The sequence below is a fragment of the Moschus berezovskii genome, chromosome X (genome assembly GCF_049115385.1).
Source record: "Moschus berezovskii isolate FMDL1 chromosome X, NW_MosBer_1.0, whole genome shotgun sequence".
Lineage (NCBI taxonomy): Eukaryota > Metazoa > Chordata > Mammalia > Artiodactyla > Moschidae > Moschus > Moschus berezovskii.
Genome location: NC_142488.1, coordinates 121,381,953 through 121,402,202, shown reverse-complemented (window position 1 = coordinate 121,402,202; position 20,250 = coordinate 121,381,953). Strand labels below are relative to the sequence as shown.

The following is a 20,250-nucleotide window of genomic DNA, read 5'->3' as shown; positions in this document are numbered from 1 at the left end:
ATGACTGCACATTTGCACTCATATCACACGCTAGCAAAGTAATGCTCAAAATTCTGCAAGCCAGGCTTCAGCAGTATGTGAACTGTGAACTTCCAGATGTTCAAGCTGGTTTTAGAAAAGGCAAAGAAATCAGAGATCAAATTGCCAACATCCATTGGATCATTGAAAAAGCAAGAGAGTTCCAGAAAATCATCTACTTCTGCTTTATTGACTATGCTAAAGCCTTTGACTGTGTGGATCACAACAAACTGTGGAAAATTCTTAAAGAGATGGGAATACCAGACCACCTGACCTGCCTCCTGAGAAACCTGAATGCAGGTCAAGAAGCAACAGTTAAAACCAGACATGGAACTACAGACTGGTTCCAAATAGGGAAAGGAGTATGTCAAGGCTGTATATTGTCACCCTGCTTATTTCACTTATATGCAGAGTACATCATGAGAAATGCTGAGCTGGATGAAGCACAAGCTGGAATCAAGATTGCCGGGAGAAATATCAATAACCTCAGATATGCAGATAAAACCACCCTTATGGCAGAAAGCGAAGAAGAACTAAAGAGCCTCTTGATGAAAATAAAAGAGGAGAGTGAAAAAGCTGGCTTACAACTCCACATTCAGAAAACTAAGATCATGGCATCCAGTCCCATCACTTCATGGCAAATAGATGAGGAAGCAACAAAAACAGCGACAGATTTTATTTTGGGGGCCCCAAAAATCACTGTAGATGGTGACTGCGGCCATGAAATTAAAAGACACTTGCTCCTTGGAAGAAAAACTATGACTAACCTAGACAGCATATTAAAAAGCAGAGATATTACTTTGCCAACAAAGGTCCAACTGGTCAAAGCTATGGTTTTTCCAGTAGTCATGTATGGATGTGAGAGTTGGACTATACAGGAAACTGAGCGCCAAAGAACTGATGCTTTTGAACTGTGGTGTTGGAGAAGACTCTTGAGAGTCACTTGGACTGCAAGGAGATCCAACCAGTCCATTCTAAAGGAGATCAGTCCTGGGTGTTCATTGGAAGGACTGATGCTGAAGCTGAAACTCCAATACATTGGCCACCTGATGCAAAGAAATGATTCATTGGAATAGACCGTTTTGCTGGGAAAGATTGAAGGCAGGAGGAGAAGGGGACGACAGAGGATGAGATGGTTGGATGGCATCACTGACTCTATGGACATGAGTTTGAATAAACTCCAGGGGTTGGTGATGGACAGAGAGGCCTGGCGTGCTACAGTTCATGGGGTCACAAAGAGTCGGACACGAATGAGCGACTGAACTGAACTGAAAAAAAGCCAATTCTGAAAGATTACATACTATATGATTCCATTTATATAGCATTCTTGAAACTACAAAATTATCAAAATGGAGAACAGATTGGTGGTTGCTAGGTGTCAACAACTGGCATATTGAGTGCTAGGTGCACTCAATATGCCAGCAGATTTGGAAAACTCAGCAGTGGCCACAGGACTGGAAGAGGTCAGTCTTCATTCCAATCCCAAAGAAAGGCAATACCAAAGAATGCTCAAACTACCACACAATTGCACTCATCTCACACGCTAGTAAAGTCATGCTCAAAATTCTCCAAGGCAGGCTTCAGCAGTATGTAAACCGTGAACTCCAAGATGTTCAAGCAGGTTTTAGAAAAGTCAGAGGCATCAGAGATCAAATTGCCAACATCCGCTGGATCATGGAGAAAGCAAGAGAGTTCCAGAAAAACATCTATTTCTGCTTCATTGACTATGCCAAAGCCTTTGACTGTGTGGATCACAACAAACTGTGGAACATTCTGAAAGAGATGGGAATCCCAGGCCACCTGACCTGCCTCTTGAGAAACCTGTATGCAGGTCAGGAAGCAACAGTTAGAACTGGACATGGAACAACACACTGGTTCCAAATAGGAAAAGGTGTACGTCAAGGTTGTATATTGTCACCTTGCTTATTTAACTTCTATGCAGAGTACATCATGAGGAACGCTGGGCTGGAAGAAGCACAAGCTGGAATCAAGATTGCTGGGAGAAATATCAATAACCTCAGATATGCAGATGACACTACCCTTATGGCAGAAAGTGAAGAGGCACTCAAAAGCCTCTTGATGAAAGTGAAAGAGGAGAGTGAAAAGGTTGGCTTGAAGCTCAACATTCAGAAAACAAAGATCATGGCATCTGGTCCCATCACTTCATGGGAAATAGATGGAAAAACAGTGGAAACAGTGTCAGACTTTATTTTTGAGGGGCTCCAAAATCACTGCAGATGCTGATTGCAGCCATGAAATTAAAAGACGCTTGCTCCTTGGAAGGAAAGTTATGACCAACCTTGATAGTATATTGAAAAGCAGAGACATTACTTTGCCAACCAAGGTCCGTCTAGTCAAGGCAATGGTTTTTCCCGTGGTCATGTATGGATGTGAGAGTTGGACTGTGAAGAAAGCTGATCGCTGAAGAATCGATGCTTTTGATCTGTGGTGTTGGAGAAGACTCTTGAGAGTCCCTTATACTGCAAGGAGATCCAACCAGTCCATTCTAGAGGAGATCAATCCTGGATGTTCATTGGAGGGACTGATGCTAAAGCTGAAGCTGCAATACTTAGGCCACCTCATGCGATGAGTTGACTCACTGGAAAAGACTCTGATGCTGGGAAAGGTTGGGGCGGGAGGAGAAGGGGACGACCGAGAATGAGATGGCTGGATGGCATCACCGACTCTGTGGACATGAGTTTGAGTGAACTCTGGGAGTTGGTGATGGACAGGGAGGCCTGGCATGCTGTGATTCATGGGGTCGCGGAGAGTCAGACACGACTGAGCGACTGAACTGAACTGAACTGAGGTGTCAACAAAGGGGGTAGTAAGAAAGAGAAGAGGGTATGACTATAAAAGGGAAACGTGAGGGATCCTTTTGATGGAAATAGTCTATATCTTGACCATATCAATGTCAATGCCCTGGTTGTTTTCTTGTACTATAGTTTTGCAAGATACTACCATTGAGAGCAACTCGGTAAAGGATGCCTCTTGTTTCTTATATCTGCAAGTGAATCTACAGTTATCTTTAATTAAAAGCTTAATTGAAAAGGAAAAAATAAGGCAAATGAATGGCCAACCAAGGTTCAGGATGCTTAAGTACAGGTGAATTCTCATTCTGAAAAGCTGTGGTAAAAAAAAGTTGAAACAGACTCTTTTTGCATTGGTGACCTACTCACCCTTTCCTCTCTGGCCATCTTGAAGCATCTACAAACAATTCATCTACAACAGGTTATTTTTTACTGCCTGTCTAACCTTGTTGCAGAGAAAGTGACGGTATAGGAACTAAACAGGATGGTTCCTGGAAATATTGTGTGTATAATTATATGGATCTGCCCCTCAATATTCCTTAGTACATGGCCTTGTTCTTTCACCTGTACAGCTTGGACAAAATGAATTCTGTTTGACTGTGGAGGTGAGGAGCATGAGTTTGTAAGGGAGTAAGCATGTGTATGAATGAGCATAGGTATGCTAAAGCTGGCATGATTAAGGGAGCAGGGACAAGATAGGTGTTAAGGATAGATGAATGTTGCTACATACCTACAGGTAATTTGACATTTTCATTCCAAGACAAATCTTGAAGATGAAAAAAAGAGTGGGTAAATAAGGTTTGAGAATTCTTGTGGAATGTATGGAAATGTTATGCTTCAGTCGTAAGAAATATTCTGAAAAATTATGTAGCATTGTGATTCTAAAGGTAAAGATTCATTTACCACAGGGCAAGGTACATTATGCCAAGATATTTGGAAGTAATGGCTTTTGCCTGAATAAATATGCTTTGTGCTTCCACAGTTTTCATCTTTTTCAGAGGGTAACCACTGCCAATTGCTTTGCCTAGCTAATAATTTAGAAATTGTATGCCGTGGGTTGTTTTCTCAGGTCTGAAGTCAATTTGCTGATTGATGTTCCTCATTTTCCCCCATAGGCTCCCACCCCCAGCTCTCCAAAAAATGGGAATAGTAGGCCAAATTATATTTATTGAACACAGTTAAGCATGAGATCCAGTCAGTCTGGAGAAAGTATTAATGAGCTTGCCAATAAAGTTACAAACTCAAAATACCAGAAATGTAAAACACATTATACACTAATTCAGTTCTTCAGAAGCTGCACAGAACAAAGAGCTTCAAAGAGGAAATGAAGGTTGAATGATGTTCGAGAGTCCCTCAGGCTAGGAGGTAACTTAGCCACAAATTGCATCCAAAGTCAAGTACACTATCCACGGACATTATTCCAAGGAAAAGTACGACATTCATGAACAGCATTCCTGGGGAAAGCAGAACGTGCATAGATAACATTCTTAAGAAAGATACCACATCCATGAACACCATTCCCAGGAAAAGTACAGCATCCACAGATAGCAATTTGAAGCAAAGTACACATCTCTAGCTAATAAAGAATCCAAGTCCTCTTCTCTTTATGGGAATGGCAACTACCCCCAAATGTCTGATATAGGCAGCACTGGAGAAAGATTGAGAATGAACGTTGTTCCTGAATTTGTGTTTTCTATTGTGATCCTATGAGGGGTAAATAAGTCAATTAGAAAGCAGAGGTTTGCAGCTATTAGATTGGATTTAGAAATGTTTGAAAATCAACAGTTTATCCTCATGGCCTTCTTCTTTCCTTTGTAACTTACAGATGTAACAAAATTTTGAGGGTGAAAATTATATCACACAGCCTAATACTAATATGACCCCATATGCTTAGTATTCAGAGATACATGAAATTCAAGAACCATAGAACCATATATAATCTTAGAGGTACAACCTCATTTTTTAGATAAGGAAATTGCCTAAAGAACAGGCCTGCTGTTTAGATGTTTATATAATGATTTAAGTGACAACAATTGCAATAATAACAATAATAGAAGAAATAATAGCTAATATTTTTTGAGCTCATACTTTGTCAGCCACTGTCCTAAGACATGGATTACTAATTAATTCCTCATAACAACCCTCTGAGATCATTTATTATTATAAGCCCCAGTTTATAGACAAAGACAGTGAGATGCAAAGGTTTAATGACATTGTTACATAATGCCTCAAAATATTTCCTTATTATTGGGGCTTGGATCATAAGATTACCAAACTAGATTGTCAGGCAAAAATCAAGTGGTTGTTCTGATGCAATACAGTCTGCCAAAGTCTGGGTTGCTCTATGTTTCAGTGAAAAAATATTTTTCAAGGACAATATGTTGAGGATCTATATTTTATGTGGTCTGTTCCTTAATTTCTATTCCCATTATAATACAGTTTCTTAACCTCCTTGACTTCTGGAAGTTTACTTAAAATATGAGCCCAGTGAAAGGGTAACAAGATGTGCTTTCAGCATGTAGATTTTGTTGTATTTTTCAATAATGAACAAATAAGTAGCAATGCTTGAATACCATCACAGTTAGCATATACTTGTGTTTTAAAGGTACTCAGTTGACATATTCGACTTATATTTCAGGGAGTCAGTGTAATCCATGCATTTTTGGCAAGCCAGAGACTGAGATGCATGTGTTAAACTGGCAGAGGCTAGGAAGATATTTACAGTTCAGCTTTCATAAAAAACTAGTGCCATTAACATCAATCTCCATAGCAGTTTCAAAAGAGAGGCAGAGATGAACGGATAAATGGCCAGGGAGAGAGAGAAATAGGAATGGACAGAGTTGGACAGAGGCAGAATGGGCAGATAGGGAAGGACAGACCAAGAGAAAAAGACAGAGACAGACAGATGGAAAAAAATAGAGACAGAGGGAAACACAGATACATAAAGGGATAGCAATCAACAGAGAGCAATCAATATAGAGCAATGGAGGCATATCGAGAGAGATGGATAGATAGACACAGAAGCAGACAGGAGGAAAAGCAGGCAAACTGGAAGACAAGATAGGGAGCCAGAAAAAGAAAGGAACGGAAAACAAAGATAGCAGTGAGGAACAGGGAGCAAGAAACGGAGACAGACTGAGACAAATGGAAAAGACAGAATAGAGGGGAGAGTCTGAAAGAGAAAAGGGTACAGCCATAAAGACTTAGAAACAGAGAAAGCTAAGGAACTAAAGGACGATGGAAAGAGAGACCGAAACTGAAGGAGGAAGAGAGTTGTAAAGAAAAAAGACAATGAAACGGACACACAGAGAGAAAAGAAGGGTGACTCTCATTAAAACAAGAGAAAGCCTAAGAGTCTGACATAATAGTAGGGAGGAAGAGTTGTAGAGAAAAAGGGAAGTAGAGCTAAAAACAGGAAGACATAGAGAGAAGCAAAGAGAACATACAGAGTGCGTGAAGGAGCAAGGGGCAGAGAGAAAAGAGAGAGATCACCGTAGAAAAAAACACTACAAGAGACAGGAAGACAAAGAGCAGACAGAAAGGTAATGAGAGAGAAACAGAGACAGTGAAAGTCAGTCAGACTCTTTGGAGTCTGTTGGAGAAGCAGGGGAGAGAGAGAGTGAACAAGAGATGGGGGGTTAGATGGAGAGACTGAGGGACAGACTCAGAGGCTGACAGGCAGAGAGATCAAAAGATGACGAGAAGCAGGCAAGGAGAGAGAAACAGAAAAAGACCAAAAGATACTGTTGCAGAGAGATGGAGAGGCAGATTCAGAAAGAAAAAGAGTCAGGAGAGCTAGAAGCAATGTGCCTGAAACAGAGGCAGAGACTGACTGAGAGACATACTGGGACACACACATTCAGGGAGACAGTGGCAGAAAGCCCAACACAGAGAGACAAGCAGAGGGAGAGAGACACACCAGAAGAGACAGGGAAAGAGAAAGTGGTCAACCAACTGACCAGGACAAACGAACAGAGATCAGAAAGACATGCAGTCAGATGAAAAGCAGAGAGAGAGAGAGAGAGAGAAAAGAGAGCCAACTAAAGGCACAGGCAGAGAGACGGTTAGACTGAGACGGCCGAGGAGCACAGAAAAAGAGTGAGAAAGAGGGAGTCAGTGACAGATATAGAGACTGATAGGAGGACAGATCCAGAGAGAAACTGAAAAAGAGACCGAAGGGGGAAAAAGGGAGAGGAAGCAGAAAGGGAGGGTGAGGGAGGGGGAGAAATAACAAACAGAGAGAGACTTGACAGAGACAGGCTGAAAAGAGAAGACCAACAGAAAAGTTGTCAGAAATGAGCAATTGGACAAAAAGACTCAATCTGTCGGAAGGAGTCAGAGAAAAATAAAGAGAGAGAAAAAAGAGATGTATGTTAACTAGACTTATTGCAGTGATCGTTTCACAATATATACAAATAGCGAATATATTACACCTGAAACAAATTTAGTGTTATATGTTAATTATTTCCCAATTGGAAAACTATAAAAATCAAAAGAGAGAGAAAAAAACAGAGAAACAGACTGGGAGAAAAGGTTTGCAAAATTTGCAAACCGGATATTTGGTGAGGGTATAGCTATCCAAAACATGTAAAGAATTCTTACAACTCAGCAACAAAAGGACAACACACACAAAAAAATGGGTTAAGGAGTTGAATAGATATTTCTTCAAAGAAGATGTACAAAATGGCCACTAAGCACATGAAAGAAAATTCAACATCACTAGTCATTCAGTTCAGTTCAGTCGCTCAGTCGTGACCGACTCTTTGCGACCCCATGAATCACAACATGCCAGGCCTCCCTGTCCATCACCAACACCCGGAGTTCACTCAAACTCGTGTCCACAGAGTCGGTGATGCCATCCAGCCATCTCATTCTCTGTTGTCCCCTTCTCCTCCTGCCGCCAATCCCTCCCAGCATCAGAGTCTTTTCCAGTGAGTCAACTTGTCACGTGAGGTGGCCAAAGTATTGCAGTTTCAGCTTTAGCATCAGTCCTTCCAATGAACACCCAGGATTGGTCTCCTCTAGAATGGACTGGTTGGATCTCCTTGCAGTCCAAGGGACTCTCAAGAGTCTTCTCCAATACCACATTTCAAGAGCATCAATTCTTCAGCGATCAGTTTTCTTCACAGTCCAACTCTCACATCATACATGACCACAGGAAAAATCATAGCCTTGACTAGACAGACCTTTGTTGGCAAAGTAATGTCTCTGCTTTTCAATATACTGTCTAGGTTGGTCATAACTTTCCTTCCAAGGAGTAAGCGTCTTTTAATTTCATGGCTGCAATCAGCATCCGCAGTGATTTTGGAGCCCCTCAAAAATAAAGTCTGACATTGTTTCCACTGTTTTTCCATCTATTTCCCATGAAGTGATGGGACCAGATGCCATGATCTTAGTTTTCTGAATGTTGAGCTTCAAGCCAACCTTTTCACTCTCCTCTTTCACTTTCATCAAAAGGCTTTTGAGTTCCTCTTCACTTTCTGCCATAAGGGTGGTGTCATCTGCATATCTGAGGTTATTGATATTTCTCCCAGCAATCTTGATTCCAGCTTGTGCTTCTTCCAGCCCAGCGTTCCTCATGATGTACTCTGCATGTAAGTTAAATAAGCAGGGTGACAATATATAGCCTTGATGTACTCTTTTTCCTATTTGGAACCAGTCTGTTGTTCCATGTCCAGTTCTACTGTTCCTTCCTGACCTGCATACAGGTTTCTCAAGAGGCAGGTCAGGTGGTCTGGTATTCCCATCTCTTTCAGAATGTTCCACAGTTTATTGTGATCCACACAGTCAAAGGCTTTGGCATAGTCAATGAAGCAGAAATAGATGTTTTTCTGGAACTCTCTTGCTTTTTCCATGATCCAGTGGATGTTGGCAATTTGATCTCTGGTGCCTCTGCCTTTTCTAAAACCTGCTTGAACATCTGGAAGTTCACGGTTCACATATTGCTGAACCCTGGCTTGGAGAATTTTTAGCATGACTTTACTAGCATGTGAGATGAGTGCAATTGTGTGGTAGTTTGAGCATTCTTTGGCATTGCCTTTCTTTGGGATTGGAATGAAGACTGACCTTTTCCAGTCCTGTGGCCACTGCTGAGTTTTCCAAATCTGCTGGCATATTGAGTGCAGCACTTTCACAGCATCATCTTTCAGGATTTGAAATAGCTCAACTGGAATTCCATCACCTCCACTAGCTTTGTTTGTAGTGATGCTTTCTAAGGCCCACTTGACTTCACATACCAAGATGTCTGGCTCTAGGTGAGTGATCACGCCATCGTGATTATCTTGGTCATGAAGATCTTTTTTTTACAGTTCTTCTGTGTATTCTTGCCACCTCTTAATATCTTCTGCTTCTGTTAGGTCCATACCATTTCTGTCCTTTATCGAGCCCATCTTTGCATGAAATGTTCCCTTGGTATCTCTAATTTTCTTGAAGAGATCTCTCGTTTTTCCTAGGGAAATGCAAATCCAAACCACAAGACACTACTTCTCTTCTGGATGGATGTCTAGAATCTAAGAAACAGAAAATATCAACTGTTTTTGAGGATGTGGGAATTAAAGACCCTCCTATTCCCATTTGCTTATGAGGATGTAAAATGGTTCAGCTGCTGTAGAAAAGATTCGTGTTTCCTCAAAAATCTAAACATAGTTACCATATAACCTAATAATACTTTTAATCATAAGTATATACCCAAGTATATATCCTAAGTATATACTTCAAATATAGAATTGAAAAGAAGCACTCAAGAAAATATCTGTGCATGCAGGTTCAAAGCAGTGATGTTCACAGTAATCGACAGAAACAGCCCAAATGTCCATCAGTAGATGAGTGGATAAACTGTGATATATCTCTACAATTAAAATTTATTCAGCCATAAAAAAATAATGAAATAGGACTTCAGTGTCCAGTTCTGTATCTAAGGAGTTTGGAATTCAATACTCAGTCCTAATAACAAATTAGATGTTTATATCAGCTTTATTCATAGTTGCCAAAACTTGGAAGCAACTACAATGTCCTTCATGAGATGAATGGATAAATAAACAGTGGTACATCCAGACAGTGGAATATTATTCAACACCAAAAAGAAATGGGTTATCAAGCCATGAAAAGACATAGGGGAACCTTACACACATGTTACTAATTGAAAGAAGCAAATCAGAAAATGCAACATACTGTATGATGCCAATTATAGGCATTCCAGAATAAGGCAAAACTATGATGGTAAAATGGAGAAGGAAATGGCAACCCACTCCAGTGTTCTTGCCTGGAGAATCCCAGGGACAGCGGAGCCTGGTGGGCTTCTGTTTATGGGGTCACACAGAGTCGGACACGACTGAAGTGACTTAGCAGCAGCAGCAGCAGCAGCATGATGGTAAAAAGAGCGGTTCCCTGGAATTGGGAAGGAGAGATAAATCAGCAGAGCACAGAGATTTTTAGGGCAAAGAAAATTCTCTGTATGACATTATAATGACAGAAACATGTCATTCTTTATTTCTCCAAACCAATAGAATGTACCAACAGTGAACCCTAACATATGCTGCAGGCTTTGGATGATTGTAATGTGTCAATGTAGGGTCGTCAATTGTAACAAATCAAACCACTCTGATTATACAATTTTGATAAGGGATGTTGATAATGGGGGAGGCTATACATGTATGAAGATAGGGACAATATGGAGGTCTCTCTATCTTCCTATCAGTTTTGCTGTGGGCCTTAAACTTGTGTAAAAAAATTTTCAACTTTAATGTGAAATAGATCACCAATCCAGGTTTGATGCTTGAGACAGGATGCTCAGGGCTGGTGCACTGGGATGACCCTGAGGAATGGGATGGGGAGGGAGGAGGGAGGGGGGTTCAGGGTGGGGAACACGTGAACACCCAGGGCTGATTCATGTCAATGTATGGCAAAACCACTACAATATTGTAAAGTAATTAGCCTCCAATTAAAATAAATAAATAAATTTTTAAAAAATAAAAAGGGAAAAAGAAGGGGAAAAATAAATGAAATACTGATACATGCTACAAAGTGATGAACCTCAAAAACATTATGCTGCATGTAAAAAGCCAGGCTCACAATTTCACAGATTATATGATTCCATTTATATGTCATATCCAGAATAAGAAATCTAAAGAGACAGAAAGTAGATTGGTGGTTGCCAGGGGCTAGGGAGGGAGAAATGGTGAGCAACTGCTTAATGAGTCCTGGCTCTCCTTTAGGGAAAATGCAGATATTTGGGAACTAGATAGAGGTGGTGATTGTACAACATTATGAATGTATTAAATGCTACTGAACTGTTTGCTTAAAAATGGTTAATTTTTATGTTATGTGAATCTCATAGAGAGAGAGAAAGAGAGAGAGAGAGAAGAAAAAATGAGACTTAGAAAGAGGAGACACAGAGAGAAAGACAGACAATGATAGACAAGGTGACAGAGAGATGGAAGATAGCATGAGAGAGAACCAGGCAGACAGACAGACTGCTAGAGGGAAAGGTAGACACAGGCAGATAGGCAGATAACAGATAGGCAGATACACAGACAGGAAGGCAGGCAGAGAGAAGGAGATGGACAGATGGAGTGAGATAATAACAGAAACAGAGAGGCATGAAGAGAGTCTGAAGACTGAGAGATAAAAAGACAGGACAGGTAGACCCGGGAGAAGAGGATGCAGAGAGGGAACTAATGTGAAGCGATGCGAAGCATAGGACACAGTCAGAGGGAAACAGGCACTGAGAGGAAGAGGGAGAGAAAAGAAAGCTAACAGAGACAGACAGAGGGAAGAATGAACCAAGAGACAGATCATGAGGCAGAAAGACTGTTAGCAAGGGAGAGAGAGTAACAGACGAGCAGAGACAGAGAACAGACTGACAGAGATGGACAGACAGATTGGCAGAGACAGTGTATCAAAGATCAAAAGACAAGAAATGAAGGAACCGAGAGAGAAACGGCAGCAAAAAGGGGCAGAGAGTCACATACAGAGGGAGGAAGACAGAATGAGAGAAAAGGAGAGAAAGACAGTCAGTTTGACAAAGAACCAGAAGTTGAAACTGGTATAAATACATGCAGACAAAGAAACAAGCAGACAGAAGCAAGCTAATGGAGAGACAGGCTGATAGACTGGATCGATAGCCAGAGCACAGACAGAGAGACAGACAGGTATAGAAAGAAACTGACAAAGAGAGAAATAGAAAGACATATACAGAGATAGAATGATGAAGAATTGACAGAGACAAAGAAGCAAACGAACAGAAAGAAAGAGGCACAGAGTGGCTGAGAAACTAAGAAACAGGAAGCCATACAGCACCATAGTCACACCAAAGGACAGAGGGACAGACTGAGGACCAGAAATGAGCAATTAAACAGAGACAGATATTCAAACAAAAAGAGAAAAAGAGAGGGTCAGGGGTCGTTGGTAAGAGACAGACAGAGGCAGAATAGAAGGCAGACTGACAAACCCAGAAATAGACCAATCGAGGGACAAAGTGAGATGCAGACAGGCATGGAGAGGGAAGGATGGAGAGAGAGCAAGAGAACAGAGATTGAGAGAGAAAGAATGCAGGATGGAGACCGACAGAACTACAGTCTGTCCAAAGACATACAGTCTAAAGATGTATCAACAGACAGACGGAACCTGAGGGAGAGACATACAGAGACAGGAAGCAAGAAGGTAGACAGAGCATCAAGACACAAGGATAGACAGGAAGAGAGAAAGAGACAATGAAAGACTGGGAGACTAAGAGACATAACAACAGCAACCAAAAAAAAAAAAAAACCAGAAAAACAGACAAGAGACCGACAAAAATACAGGCATAAAAATCAAATTGCAGAATAAACAGGGGCACCCTTTCGCACCTCACCCCAACACTCCCCACCATCACCACTAGATACCTCTCATTGTTTAGCCTTAGATAGCAGACAACAGGGAGGAATTTTCATGAGGTGCCTGGAACATGGCAGAGATTTGTGGGAAGGTTCAAATCATACTGGGAATGAGATGGAGTCTGCACTTCTTTGTCTTTGGAAATATCCCAGGGCCCATGTGCTATTAGGAAGGAGAATACCTGTCCCATGTCAATACTGTGAGCATTTGTTCTTTGTCAATAGTGTAGGGTTTGGGTTGTTGTTATTTTTGTTTTTAAGCAAATACATGAAATCTCTCAGAAGTCCATTGTTTGCAGATTTCCCATCATGCTTCCTTCTTCCCTGGAGGAAAATGCTTTGTTTCTTTGATAAAGCAAACATCACTTTTCTGTTTACAGTTTTCTATTGAGTGTCTTGTTTTCATAGTTTAAAATTCATATAACTCTCAGGCAAGTTTCTTTAAGATGTTTCTATTTAATATTCAGCTGCAGCACCAAGGAGTTTAACATTCTTTTCTTTTTTTTTTTTTTAATGGAAAATCTAGGGGAAGCTTCTCTTCTTCCCGTAAGCATTTCACCTTAAGTGTCTTCAAAGGACTTATGGCTTTTTCTTAATTATGACTGGCATCTGATTTTTGCTACCCCCAACTGTATAAACAATGTGCAAATAAATAAGGTGGATTCCATAAGTGGGCTATTTGTTGCTCCTAAATCTCAGGTGATTTTAGTCAGCCCAGTGCCTGCCCAGAAGCTGAAAGCTATGGAAAGTGAGCAAGATGCTAAGAACTAGCTTAGCCTTCCTCCTAAAACCCCTGGACATTTGTCAATTGGCCTGAGGAAACTAGAGAGTGAGAGTGGAAGGGTGTCTGCATGGCTTGTGCTTTGCTAAGATGGAGCACAGGGGACAGAAATGGTCGAGTCCACTGGAAAGTTCCCCAGCCTGCTGTGTGCAGGCCACTCCCCCTACAGAGAGACGAACAGGAGAGTCCATCCTCCTGGCATCAGGCACCTGTTTGCCGGAGAAGAATATCACACAGCATGTGATTAAGATCCAAGTCAGAATGTTGTCTAGTGTAACTGTATCCACACTTACCTGGGGAAAAGATAGGTTTTTTCCTCTCATTATTTATGTAATTACTGGATTTTTAGGATTAAGCAGATTCTAAGATCAGACTGAACTGAACTGGACTGAAGATCATGCAGGGGCTTCCCAGGTGGTGCAGTGGTAAAGAATCCACCTGCCAATGCAGGAGATGCAAGAGACACAGGTTCAATCCCTGGGTTGGGAAGATTCCCTTGAGGAGGAAATGGCAACCCACTCCAGTATTCTTGCCTGGAGAATCCCATGGACAGAGGAGCCTGCCGGGCTACAGTCCATGGGGTCACAAAGAGTCAAACATGACTCAAGTTATTTACTGCGCATGCACACAAGATCATGCAGTCCATAAGTCCCACTTATAATCAAGGAAATGAAGGAAGAGTGGTAATATAGTATAGTAAATACTGTAGTCTAGTAAGTAGGGCAGAGAAGGCAATGGCAACCCACTCCAGTACTCTTGCCTGGAGAATCCCATGAACGGAAGAGCTTGGTAGGCTGCAGTCCATGGGGTCGCTAAGAGTCGGACACAACTGAGCGACTTCACTTTCACTTTTCACTCTCATGCATTGGAGAAGAAAATGGCAACCCACTCCAGTGTTCTTGCCTGGAGAATCCCAGGGACGGGGGAGCCTGGTGGGCTGCCATCTATGGGGTCGCACAGAGTCGGACACGACTGACGCAACTTAGCAGCAGCAGCAGCAGTAAGTAGGGAGTTTAGGATCAAAGATAGGCTGTCAACAAAGAGGTTAGACATCCGGCTAACCTAGGCTTTTGTGTATCCTGTTATATACAGCAAATGTTTGATGTCTCTGTGTTTCATGAAAAGTGGCAGAGATGATAGACTTATAGGGTGGTTATGAAGAAATAAATGACATAATGTAAATAAGAAGTAATGTGCTTCCCACACTACCTGGCACATGTATGTGTGTGTGCTTAGTCGCTCGGTTGTGTCCAGCTCTTTTGCTACCCCATGGACTTTAGCCCACCAGGCTCCTCTGTCCATGGGATTTCCCAGACAAGAATACTGGAGTGGGTTGCCATTTTCTCCTCCAGGGGATCTTCCCAACCCAGGAATCAAACCTGGGTCTCCTGCATTTCAGGCAGACTCTTTATCATCTGAGCTACCAGGGAAACATCTGGAACATAACAGATACTTAATATGTTAGTTCCTATTATTAGCTCAAAAGGAAGTGACTCAATAGAATTCTGGCCTCTTGATTCCTGGTCCAGTTTTCTTTGAAAACTGAAATGTACAGAGTGCCCACCAGATGTGTTGCAATGTACTTAATATGCACTCTGCCTTTGCAGCACCAACTGTGCCCTTTGTTGGTATTATTCTGAATTTTCACAACTTTGGGGGAAACAAGAGCCTAATGAGCATTTTTCTCTAACTACATCACTTCACATTTGCTTCTAATCTTTCGCTATTGTCTATAGGCCTTCTTAAACAGAGGCTACAGCCTGAGTTAGTATCTGAATTGTCCACAAGCCTCCACATGTTGAATAAATATATCTGTCCAAAGACACTAAAGATCCAAAACTCAATCAGAACCACATCCCCAGACTGGGGACTTGGTAGGTCTGAGTAACACTCCAAGTTGCAGATCTCTATTATTGGAAGACACGTAGGATGGGGAACCATTCGTCTGCTGGTTGAGCCTAATTGCAGTGTGCAAAGAGCTGGCTCAGCAGAGAAGCTCTTTGAAAAGCCCTGCTTCCGGGGCACTAGGCCCACAGCTCAGAGCTGCTTTGTGTCTCAAAACAGGTCATCTCTGCACAGTATCTGGAGTCACCTGAGGGGTGAAACTCCAAAGTAAATTCATGGAGATAGTGATCAATATTCTGCTGAAACCAGGGGACAGTTGGGCTCTTTTTATCTGTATGGACTATTACAAAGTTTAACAGAGGAATTAAATTCTGAAAATAAGTTGAATCTCTTGGTATTAAGCCGAGAATTGATTCCAGTTTCTTTTATGGTTCAGCCTTTTTCATTTGAAAGGCCATTGCCTATATAAATAGGTTTAGGGGAATTCAAACTTTCTGCTAAGTGCTAATTGCTGTCATAGGTGTATTGGAAAAAAATAGAAACTTTATAGACTTGTCTCCTGTTTGCTGAAAGTGAAAGTGAAGTCGCTCAGTCGTGTCTGACTCTTTGCTGCCCCATAGACTGTAGCCTACCAGGCTTCTCTGTCCATCAGATTTTCCAGGCAAGGGTACTGGAGTGGGTTGCCATTTCCTTCTCCTGTCTGCTAGAAGAGTACAATCTAAGGCCACATGTAACTTACAAGGCCTTCATTTAGAATACTTGTTTAAGTTGTGATTCATGGATATTTTTGATAACTTGACTTTGCTGCCTCCCTAGCCAAGTAAAATGCCTCAAATCACCCTTCCACCCAAACTTAAAAGCTTGAGTTTGATGGTACTAGTTCTCTACAGCCATACTATCCTGAATGTACTCCATCTCGTCTGATGGTACTTGCTGCCATCATCAAATAACTTTGATTGACCCCATGGCACCAGTCTCCTTCATATTCCAGTTAATATTTAAGAGTGGAAGATAAATATGTGTAGCATTCTTGCTACATATTTTCTGTTACCAGCCTATGTCACATTTGAATAGCCTTTTAACTAGCCTCCTAGCCTCCAAATGTTTGCCCGTCTCTGGCTTGCACACAACTGCCCCATAGTGATGAAGAGAGAAGACCCTCATAGGAATCCTCATTCTGGCTGCACCAGTGTCTGCCCCTTATGGACACAAACACACAGTTTGGCACTGAGGATAAGGGACAGAATGTAATCATCTTCCCCATTCTCCCTTGAATAGACCCTAGTCTTGCTTTCACATTCCTCATCAGCTAGTTGGAAATGGGATTTCTTTGTGCTTAGAGACCAGCTCAATCCTTCTCTCCCTTGTGGTAGGCAGTTTGGGCAATGGGAAATCCTTCTTGGAGGGAAATGGGGATCTCAGATTCATATCAAGTTGGAGATGATGGTGGAGCTATGACAAGCAGTGCTAATCAAGGCAGGAATAAATCTGGCCTCTGGTAGACACAAAGAACTGGTTTGCAGCTGTTACATTACTGTCCTCAGTACCTTAAACATGGAGGGCATCTTAACAAAACATAAAACAAAAAGCAAGATCCCAAAACTCTGCTCAACATTATATGGAAGCCTGGATGGGAGGAAAGTTTGGGAGAGAATAGATACGTGTATATATATATGGCTGAGTCTTGTTGCTGTCCACCTGAAACTATCACAGCATTGTTAATCGGCTGTATGCGAATATAAAATTAAAAGTTAAAAAAAAAAAGCAAGCTCCCAATATAAAGAAATATGAGGCTGTGAGTTTATGAGAACTCTTGTGTTGGCAGTGAAGCAGTAACACTTTAGTCCACCAGGGAAATAAAGCTATGTCAGGCTATGGATATGGCTTAAGTTCATGATTTTGTGATTGTTCCTTCAGTGTCCTGTCTGGATGGGAAAAATGGTCAGTACAAACAGCATCTGATGGCAAGCCCATTGACTCTCATTAACGGGAAGCTTAAGAGGAATATGTAAGCTGGGAAATGCACTGGACTTTTACCAATTGCTTGAATTGTCACAGTAGCAATTTCTCTTCACACCACTGATGCCTTCTCGGAAGTGAGAGCTTGTGATCTGTTTGATTCAGGGGTTATGATTCATCACAAGCTGTGGAGAACAAATGACAGATTCTGTAAAGGGGCTTAAAGTTGGAGCAGGCCAACCAAATCTTCTTTCCTGGCGTTCTTTAGTACTTCATTGTCATCTTTTTTTCTCTAGTCTTTAAATCCTTACTTAAGATCCAATTGAACTCAGGACTTTCTCAAAACTGAATTCATTTATACAAATTCAGGAAGGAGGGTGAGCATGAAGCTCCATCGAAAAGACTACTTTGGCAACAGTAGATCTTAGGCTGGTCAGGAAATTCACTGCATTGCTTTAAAGCTTCATTAATGGCACCTTTCAACTGGGAGCTCACCCTTGGAGGAAACTTGGTCCTTTTTCTTCCTCTCAATCTTCATACAGTAGCCAGTGCAGCGTTCTGCATATGGTGAACAAGCAATAAGTGACATCACATGGACTGTTTGGTCTCCCATGTTTCTCATCTCTCAGCAATTTAGAATCTAGATTGCAGAAAATAGAGGAGCATGTTTTACTATGTCATCTTTCTCTAATAGTTCAAGTACATTCTTCTGATCTTTATATCAAGCTTATAGAACAAGCCAGGAGTCCCCAAATTGCTCCCCATCTGTGCTAAAGTACCAAGGTTTCTGTCTTAATGTAATTTTTTTCAAGACAGGAATCATCTGAATCTAGACGTTGGATGTTATAGTTGTTTATCCATGATAGTCATTACCATTTGTGCTATACTTTGTGTATTTTAAGAGCTTCAAATTAACGGAGGAAAGAAAAGAGAAGGAAGTACTAATTTAGCATAGTAAACAATATGAAGTTAAAAGTACTTGGGTTCAAATCCTGGCACTAGTATGTCCTAACTGTGATCTTGGATTATTGGATTATTTGCTTCTCTTTGAGATTCTCATTTCCTCCACTTTAAAACAGAAATATCTCCATTCCAACCTTGTAACGTTGTTCTAAAGATTAAATAAGGTAATACACAGAAATCCTCTAGCACAGTGATGGACACAAAATCAAAGTTAGGGGTCTGTAAATTATTATTATGTCTGTGCTCCACAAAGACAAGTAAGAGAATCATCCTGTAACGCAGTGATTGAGATGAAATCCTTTTGAAATTTACACTTTCTTAATTTTTCTGTGTCTGTTATTGAAAGCTGTGATGTATATTTCAATTCCTGCCCATCATAAATGCAGCATATTCTGTTTTCTCACTTTATTGCATGGGCTTAATTAATAGATTGAGTATTGCTAAGATTCCAAATTATTTGAAGCCTTCACATATTCAGATGGTATGCCTATCTTTCTCACTAAACCCTGGTGTGTATGAGATTTTTTTTAAAATGTATACAAGTGTATGTGTGTGTGTGTGTGTGTGTTCATATAGACACTGACACATGGCAACAATCTTATGAAGAATTCAAAATGCTATATTTGGACTGCTAGATTACAATGCTTAATGTTATAAAGTTAAAAACAGGTAAAGTGGAAAATTTACTAAGTCTTCAATTAGACAAAGCCTCACACAGTCATCTAATTCAGCTCTTATTCCCTACCCTACTACCTCAATCTGGAACTACATATGACACATTCCTGACACAGATTCATCTAGTTTGTGTTTAAATATTCCAAATAATATTAAGATCACTGCTTTACAATGTAGCCAGTCCCTTCTCCATGAACCTCATGGGTTATTATGGGGATCCCATGATGTGATATGTCAGTGGTAGACCACAGTGCTGTGTACTTACATGTTACCTATTATTATCACTTTGTGGTGGGACCACTTTTATGATTAGAAATGTATTTCTTATAGCGAAACTTAAGCTGACTCCTGGGTCCTATCTTTGCACTATAAAACATATGAAACCACAGGTAATCTTTTTTCCACATGATGGTCCTCTAAGTATTTGAATACAGCTCAATGCTCACAAGTTTTCTCCTAAGTTTAATATTCCAGTTACTTCAAAATGCACCTCATAAGTAACGGTTTCCAAACACTTCACTCCAATCACTTCCTTTCAGTGATGTTTCCAATATTGCTCTTATTATCTGCTCATCACAACAGAATACAGTGACCAGAGCAGAAGACAGTGTGCCTGTTATTTCTCAGACTCTAGAGTCCAGTTAATTAGGCTTCTATTAATACAGGCTGAGTTATATCTGCTTTTCTGGAAGCTACATCATATTGTTATCTCATATTCAAATTGAAAACTAATCCCCTAGATCTTTGTAACATGAGTTACAATGAAGTTCTGTTCTTCTATGCCTACCCTCCATTTTTTTCCTGTATTACATTCAACTTTCATAATTTTGGGTTTGTCATTCCAGCCACTTTTCCTCACATAAAGATAGATATAACAAAGCCAGGAAAGTGATGATATTCACTATCTTCTAGCTCAGAATATTTCTCAGCAATTTATTAACTCAAGTGCTGGTTTTCACCATCACCTTAGCACCACTCTGATCCTTCATGAAAGCCACAGTGAATCATGTGGTCTGATTCTTTCTTGTTTACCAGAGCTTTCAGCCTCTGCTCAGTACTATCCTATCTTCGGGAAAAATCATATTCTTCTCTAGCTTGTCAAGACAATGTAGGGTAGTGGCTGGCAGTATAGTGTATGAGAAACAGCATGAGCTTTAATAGCAAACAGATTAGGGTTTAAATCCTAGCAATACCACTTACTAACTGTGTTGCTTTAGACAAGCTACTTAAAACATCCCTAAGCCTTAGTTTTCTGTGGCTTTAAGATTTTAACAAGATAGCTTGTATACAGTAGTGCCTGCGTACGTGCTAAGTCACTTCCACCATG

At 40.9% G+C, this 20,250-nt stretch overlaps 1 protein-coding gene and 1 long non-coding RNA gene across 12 annotated transcripts in view; one reads left to right on the top strand and one right to left on the bottom strand.

Annotated features, from left to right (window-relative positions):
- The window catches only part of ENOX2 (ecto-NOX disulfide-thiol exchanger 2), a 299,140-nt gene that overhangs the window by 152,930 nt on the left and 125,960 nt on the right, over positions 1–20,250 (top strand). The gene's annotated exons all lie outside the window — the stretch shown is intronic.
- LOC148773441 (uncharacterized) overlaps positions 1–20,250 on the bottom strand; it is a 115,736-nt gene that overhangs the window by 19,237 nt on the left and 76,249 nt on the right. Inside the window, exon 2 of the long non-coding RNA XR_016036966.1 lies at positions 17,781–17,925. This is a non-coding gene — a long non-coding RNA (uncharacterized LOC148773441). The remainder of the gene's footprint in view (positions 1–17,780; positions 17,926–20,250) is intronic.